At 46.3% G+C, this 7,970-nt stretch overlaps 1 long non-coding RNA gene across 1 annotated transcript; it reads left to right on the top strand.

Annotated features, from left to right (window-relative positions):
* Window positions 1–413: 413 nt before the first annotated feature.
* On the top strand, window positions 414–5,920 carry LOC125703089 (uncharacterized). Its single transcript, XR_007380759.1, has 3 exons — window positions 414–475; window positions 4,712–4,838; window positions 4,948–5,920. It is a non-coding gene; the product is annotated as an uncharacterized LOC125703089 (long non-coding RNA).
* The last annotated feature ends 2,050 nt before the right edge of the window (window positions 5,921–7,970 follow it).

The following is a 7,970-nucleotide window of genomic DNA, read 5'->3' as shown; positions in this document are numbered from 1 at the left end:
AAGAAAATAAAGACGGCCATCAGGGTCAGATGTAAATATGTTCTGTTGACAAATTGCAGGAAACAAAAAAAAAGGTAGAAGTTGTAGTTGCAGAGATGACTGAAGGTCCCTTCCAACCCAAACCAACCTATGGTTGTGTGACTTCAGAATACGAAAAAACAGAGCATGTTTAGTTTACTAAAAAGGTAGAATGCTTACAAGAACATTTGACTACAATACATATCCTATGCTTTTTAGAGAATTTTTGTGACATAACGTATGGGAACTGTTGAGCCGTGGTCTGATTGAGCACCTGGGGAAAGGACTGGTCAGCCCTGGCAGCACAGGTGAAGGCAATTCATCCCGGTGATAGAAAGGCCTGGCTGTGCCTCCACAGACCTTATTTAAGGGCTGACTGCCAGTGGGGAAGGATCTTTGTTGGAGATCTCTCCTTGGTGAAGCTTTTTCCCTATGAACCTGGAATCTTCTGATATGGGTGAGCAACCTTCTTCCCTTCCTTTATAGCACCTTTGTATCATGATGGTCCTTCCATCATCACACCTTTGTTGTAATGCCTTTCCTGTTGTGTTGATCTGTCCAATTGCTGTACATACATAAAATTGGGAAACTAAGCTTGTTTTAATAAGTAAAATCTTTAAGTACTGTTGACAAACAGCATAAACGTTCAGAAACTTCTTTTACAGAACTTAGAGTTGCTAGTAAAGTCTTGATTCAGAAAAGCTTATGACATCAAATGAAGTAGCTTGAATCCATGGCACAAAAACATGTGTTGAGATTAATCAAATGTATTGATCGTTTTATAAATCCTTACATTTACTTTCTTGAGCTGGGATAAAGCTTTGTGTGTGGATCTGGAAGACTAGAGCAATCCTCTCAGCTTTACGGTTGACTTCCAGAGGAGCACCAATGGTGCCATATTGCAGCATTCACCAGTTTACCATTACTATGGCACAGGACAACCTCCAGAGAAGCATTAGTTATGATATCAGAAAAAGGTTTTTCCTATTCAGCATGTAAACCATAGTTCCACTGTGCTTCTGAATGCTGGCTTGAAGCTTTATCATTACTGGAGCTCTGAGGACTCACCTGGATCCCATCCATAGCTCCATCAAGGCCATGGAGCTCATTGAAGCTGTGATTCTTTTCTTCCCCATTGTGGAGCAGACCAACCTCTACCACTTGATGACAGACCCACTCCTCACCAGACAATTCATCGCTGAATGCCTCCTGCTAAGCTGAGTCCTATATAAATAGTAGCAGTGTGGGTTAGGATTGAGTGTGGTTTTGTGGCCGTAACTGGAAGCTATGGATATCAGGAGTAATATGTAAAAATGTGATTGGAGCAGCATCATTAGCGAGATGGATGGGTGTATTTGTGTGCTAGAATAACTACTGAGTGCTATCCAATTAAGCCTGGACATCTCCTATATGCCAAGGTGTTGATTTGTGCAATTGGTTGACAGTGACCGTAGCTCTGAGTTCAAAATAACTATTTGCTGTTCTATATTTATATCTCTGGCCTCCCAGCCATCCTAATAAATACCTAATGAAGATCTGCTTACATCTAGCCCTGCCAGATCTTGACCTAAACCCTGTTTCTTTTTGGCTCCCATGCTGCTGCCTGCAGTCCTGGTTGGATTGTTGAGGAGCCACCTGCTCTGGGCATTGCCATGAGCTTCTGCTTCCACCTTCACAGCAGAAGAATCTCTGTTGAATTAGTCTCAGCACACAGCAATTACATTACAGAAGTCAGGAGAAAGGGAGCAGCGGTAATTTGTAAGTCTTAATTCTGCCAACAAAATCCTATTCATTTTTGTTGGGTTTCTTTTCCTTCCTTTTTGCTCCCCACACCTTGGCAAGGCTCTTTCCTGTTTTTCTTCCAGTACATGGCAAATGCACAATAAGAACAGGAGGTCATTTACTCCAAATCCTCAGCTTACAATTCTTCTGACATCGCCAGTTCCTTTTCCTAAAGGCTGTGAATAATGCACGAATTCATTGTTGGCTAACAGTTATAATTGGACTTCTCTAAATTTTCAAGAGCTTTGAAGTTGCCAACATGCTTCCCTGTGGCTCTGTATTTGCACTTCATCAGCTGGGATGCACCCAACTGACCCTACAACTGCTGCCCTGCAGCTTAGCGTACAAAGGCAGGAAGGAACAGTAGGGATGCAAGGTCCCATGCCAGAAAACTTCACCACCTCTGGATAGTAGAGAATATTTTCAAGAAGCTTTGCCAGGCTGATCTCCTTGGGCAACGTTTTGCACCCAGTGTATTTCAAGATGCATTGCTGTGGAAACTACTGCCAGATGGTGATGTCAGGCTGATGTCAGGCAGACCATAGCAAGAGCAGCCTCTCCTCTCCCTGCAGACTTCTGCTGCAGTGTAATTGTCCTGTGGCTGTTGCTGTTCCCATGCAGACAGTGATTTCTTCCAGCCCTGAAACTCCAAAGGGAATTTTCCTTGTGCAGTACTCTCCCAGGAAAGCTTTCGGGAGCAGTTCAGGTGAAGAGGAAGAAAGAAGGGTGCGTTTCTGATCCACGTGGTGAGATAAGCATGGGAAAAACATGACGTACTGCCCATGAAAGTTAGAGCGAGGGGACTTTCAGCTGGATGGAGAGGGAAGAGTTATAGGGAGGAGGGGAAAGTGTCTCAGCTACATTAAGACAAAGCTGATAGTTCTTTGCCAAAATGGTGTCTTTTGGTCTGAAAACAGCATCAGAGAACCCAAAAACGATGTTCTCGAATTTGTTGAATTCAGACTGAGGGAAACGGTTCACTTGAATCGTTACTATTATTTTTGCACTAGGTCATTGAAGTCTGCATGGGAATTTCTCTAGGGCCTGAATTGAGGAGCTCAGTAACCCACAGCTCTGGGCTGGGAGCAAAGAAGCCAGCAAGTTCTGCTGGAGATGGCTGAATCAGCTGCAAACCCAGCTGCAGAAGGAGCCTCACTTGTGACCCCACCTCTCCTGGGGCACGTTAGATGCCTTGTGGTCCCTGACCACATAAAGGCTATGACATGCAGTCCCTAGGGTGAGGGATACGTGCCAGTTCTGATGATCCAGTGGTGAGTCAGAAGGTGGGCTGTGCTGCCTGGAGCCATCTCTGCACCATCTGAAAGGAGCTCTTGCACCAAGGATTTCTGCTTCCTATTGGAGTTGCCTCCAAGCTTGTGTCACTTCTTTGGGTGGGTTTCCATTCAGTTCTGCTGCTACTTTGCATGTTGTAAACATCTGAATATTGATTAGACATGAAGAAATTCATTTCTTGTCTGGTTTATGTTTTTGTTCAGACAGGATCTGTGAGGTTTACTCTCCATCCTATTGAGTGTTTAAGCATTTCTTATCATTTGAGCTAGGAAAAGATGAGCTCCTGCTTTCTGATGGCCTGATGCTTAGGCCATGCACTTTGTTGTTCTGATCCAAACCAATGGAGCTCTTAGGCATAGGTCACCTCCTCCCATGGGGAGTATCTGAAATTGCAGGGCTCAGAGCTGAACAGCACAACTACCTCATGGGGGGGAAAAAGAATTGCAGAATGGTTTGGGTTGGAAGGGACCCTTAAGATCCAATCCTCTGCTATAGGCAGGGACATCTCCCACTGGACCAGGTTGCTCACAGCCCTGTCCAGCCTGGCCTTGAGTGCTTCCAGGGAGGGGGCATCCACAACCTCAACCTCCTCCCGTGGCCAGCAATGGTGTCTGGTATTCTTGCCAAACATTCTTGGCCTTTATCAAGTGCCAGAAGGTGAAGTGACTTTGCATTAGTCGTGATCTTTTGTCAGGTTTGCTTTTTCTTTGTTGATTTGAAGCCCCACGAATTTGGGACTGCAGCAAGCTGAACTTTAACTTCAGGTCCTGCCGCTTAATGAGAAGGTCATTTACATCACCCTGTGCTGTCACTGATGTTATGATGGGCTGGAGATGTCAAGGTCTGGGGGGCTTTTTCTCATTGTGTGATGAGGCCTATGAGCTGCAGGTTGTGCATTTCAACAACAGGCATGTACATTTGCCCCAGCCACGTCTTTGCCTTTACCAAGGCTATTGCTCTGCCTGAATCCTGTCTGGAAATTCTGCTAGGGAGTATTTAAAGCATTTTCTTTTTCCTGGGCAGAGAGGTCTATCCATGGCAGTGTACTTCCAACTTCACCAGAAACAGAGAACTCAAGTTCTGATTGACCTTCTCACTGCTCCTGGTGGCAAGTGCATTTCTTCTGCTTTCCAAGTTAAAGGGTGGCATATGCGTTAGGGAAAAAGCCCTTGCATCCTAGTCTTTGTACATCCTGGTGGTCTTGAATGCTACTCGACTCCTGATGAATAAAAATGCTTTATCTACCTGAGGGGCAGTGAAAGCATCTTCCTTGCACAGTCACTCTTCCAGTCCACTCTCATACCTGTGAACCTCTTCTCTGCCTCCTCTCGCGGAATGTGCCTTTACTGGAGAGAAAAATTAGATGTGAGGAAAGTCTGGAGATCCAGATGTCCAAGCAGCAGCGCTGCCATCCAAGCTCTGTCCTTCATGGCTTGTAATGAGGAGCCTTGGAGTAGAGCAGAGCCCTGACCCACAGCCAGCCTTTGTACCTGCTCTCACCTCCTTTGCCAAGAGGTGAAGTCTGGAGCAGCTGCTGATGATTTTCATTTTCAGCCTTAGCTTCTGAGCTATAAATAAGCCTGGAAAATAACCACATTTTCTCTGAATTATGTAACAGATGTTAAATTCCCCAAGATGAAGAGGTGTCAGCCTGATGGAAGGAGTGATACGAGGACCTTCTTTTTCCTTTGAGCTGGGCTTTCTTTCTTATTTGAATCTGTGAATTTGGCTATCTACTGCTAGAGGTAATAAATAAAAGTGAGGATCACCCCACGGTTGTGTCTCAGCCCTGCTGACCCCATCTCTTCCCCATGCATACATGTTGAAGCTTTCCTTGCCTTTCTCCGCCATCAGATTTTGAAGATGGTGCCATCTAAAATGAAGTCCCATTGAAAGAATGTGTTGTGATGAAGAGCTGTTGAGTGAGTCACCACAATCGTGTTGGCAAGGTGGGCTGTGGAGCAGGCCAGATCCTTACGCTTGGCACGAGACAGCAAAAGCAAAAGAGGAGAGAGAGAAGCTGGAGCCAGGAGCACTGCAGTGCTTGGCCAGCCAGCAGGGCTGGGCTGCAAGTGCTTTCCTTGGTTAAAGCTTTAACCGCTTCAGTAACACAACTCTGCCCAAGTGGAGGCATTTCCATGCTGTGCCCTCATCTGGGCACTGGGAGATGGGTTTAAGGCAAACATAGAGGATGTGTTCTGTGCAAGGAAGGGATCTGAAAGGTTTTTGCCTTGCCTCTTTCTATTTTCCCCCTTTTTCCTCCTCTATGTGATGGTTAAAAAATCTTACAGTTTTATGGAGGCTTTCTCCTAAGAGGGGCCCTTCGCATCTCTAGTCCAGCACCTGCCCGAAGTTGCAGAAGACTTTCTCCTGAAGAATGAAGATTCCACTGCCTGTCCAGCTCACATCCCAGGGCGGCTGAGCAAACTATTTTCTTAAGGTTTTTGGTTGGAAAATCCTTTGCTACCATTTGTTCCTCTTGCTCCTAGTTATTTCCCATTGATTCCCATTGACACGCTCCAGTTGTATCCTACTGATTTGCCGTGGGGCTGATTTGCCATCCAATCTGGTGGCATTTCCTTAATTCTGGAGGACCAATGTGGCCCTGATGATCAAGCCTCATAGTTGGCCATTGCCAGTGCAGCCCAGATATACTGGAAATAGCTGTGAAATGCTCAGGAAAACTTCCACATCCTGAGAGTTGTGCCCACCTCTGTTTGTATGCATGGTGCATCTCATCAATACAATTTCCTTTTATTTTCCTGTGGATTTTTAGATATTGGATTAGAATTGAGAATTAAAAGCAGTAAAGCTACTTAAAACAGTTTGTTTTGGGTTTTTTTTTTTTTTGGATACTTTTTTCTGTTCCTTGCCACATTTTATAACTGGTGTTAATTACTCATTTCTAACCTAAAATGAGCAAGAAGGGGTGAAATCACAGGGTTGTTGTTTTTTTTTCTTTTTCTTCTTTTTTTATTATTATTTTATTATTATTTTTTTATTATTATTTTGTTATATCCTTTATGGGTGATGGCTCCTTCCCTAGGACTCCTGCTTTGTGCCTCCTGGTGCCTTCCATTAAGACAGAGCGAAGCTGTCACCAGCTCTGTGTAACAGTGCTGAGTGGTCTCGTGGGAGAGCAATTTATAAATGTGGATTGAAGACATTGGCCCCAAGGGGACCACATTTATGTAGGTGTAGATACACAGCGAGGCCACTAAATCAGTACAGCACTAACAGTGGTGGCTGTGCTCCTACCTGTGACCAGAGGGCTCCTCTCTGTTAGAAGTGATGCTGCTCAGACATTTATTTCTGAGCTCTGGCGTAGCGTTCCCTGTCATCAACCCACTGTAATGACAACTGCAAGTGCACTTTAAGAAAGGAAGAAGGAAGATGCAGAGAGCAGGAGACCCAGTTCTGAATGGTTTCGCTCTTTCCCCAGTGATCTCTGTAGCTTGTCCTTTGGAGCAGCTGATAGCTTTGCATTCTATTATTCACTGCTCGTTACTGATTAATGGCCTTTAGTGTCATTGCTTATTTCATTTTCCGACCAATCTGCAAGATCAGCCATTATCTAGGAAAAAAACCCTCTTTCTTTCCGGTGTTAAGTGGTTGACCAGCGGGGTAAGGGTAGGGTTTGTGTTCAAGAATAAGAACTGTCTGGAAACATGCAAACAGAAGAGCTCAGCTATCCTGGGGGTGCTGCAAAGCATAGAGATAAATGAGGTAGTCCAAAAAATATAAGGACTGAAGCCGGAGGCCAAGCAGAACCTCCGAGTTAGTAATAACTGTGCTGTAGTGGTACAATAATAACCCATGGCAGAGGTCTGATCTCAGGCCATGCCTCAAGTGTGCAAGACAAAATGGTAAGTCAATTCTTGCTTCAAGGCACTTAAAAGCTGTGTTACCAGGCAAGTGGGGCCAGCAGCAGATGGGCAGGGGCTGGCATGGAGAGGGGATGCTCAGTGCAGGGCACGGCTATCAGGAATGTGATCTGGGGAAGGATAAGGAGGGACACATGGTACAGTTTGGGGCACCCCCCTGAGCACTAGGGCTGGCACAGGGAAAGGAATAAAGCACTTTATTCAGAGGTGTCCCCAGCCTGGTGCAGGGTTGTTGAAGGTGTGGCGTTGATGCCCAATGGGGAGCTGGTGCTCAGCCACGCTGTGGGCATGAGGGGTTCTGCTGGTGCACCCTTGGGTGCAGGAGGGAAGGAGCCGAGTTTCGCCCACAGAAGTAGGGAACATTTGCAAAAGCCTTTCCCGTGGCCTTGCTGCAGAACACAATGTGTGCAGTGGGCAGGAGAATCTGAGGGGCATGGTACAGGTTTTGGTGCAGCTGGAGCCAGCCCTGGCTATTGCATCTGCTCCATCCTAACCACGTGTTTCAAAACGTCTGAGCAAATCGCTGCTGCCCCCTGGAAGGAGCAGGGCTGTGTCCCAGAGCCTGCTATTCCCATGGCGTTGAACGTTCTCTGCGAAACCAGCTTTTATTTAGAACTGAACATCTGTTCCAGATGTGGTTATTCCCTGCCTGCCCTGCTGCGCTCCTGCCATTGTTGTCCCACTCCACAGCGAAAGGCTGGCATGAATTATTGAAAGATGAAGCTTAAATAAATGATAAACCGGTACGGTGCGTGCAGTAAGTTTCTGTCAACTCCTTACAGGGTCGCGCTGCCGGCTGAGCTGAGCCCATGATGAGCTCGTGTGCTCCGCAGGACTTGCGGCCACGTCTGCCCGATGGGGCTGATCGAAGAGCGTGGAGAGGGGCAGCCCCAGCATGACAGCGACCAGGGGGACGAGGAGGAGCCGCGGCAGAGGAGCCAGCAGCAGGAGCTTTCCTCCTGGCAAGTGGTTTTCTTGTCTTGGATCCTTGAG

This window comes from Lagopus muta, chromosome 20, assembly GCF_023343835.1.
Source record: "Lagopus muta isolate bLagMut1 chromosome 20, bLagMut1 primary, whole genome shotgun sequence".
NCBI classification, from domain to species: Eukaryota; Metazoa; Chordata; class Aves; order Galliformes; family Phasianidae; genus Lagopus; species Lagopus muta.
The sequence above is the reverse complement of the archived record's forward strand: the minus strand, read 5'-3'. Positions and strand labels throughout refer to the sequence as shown.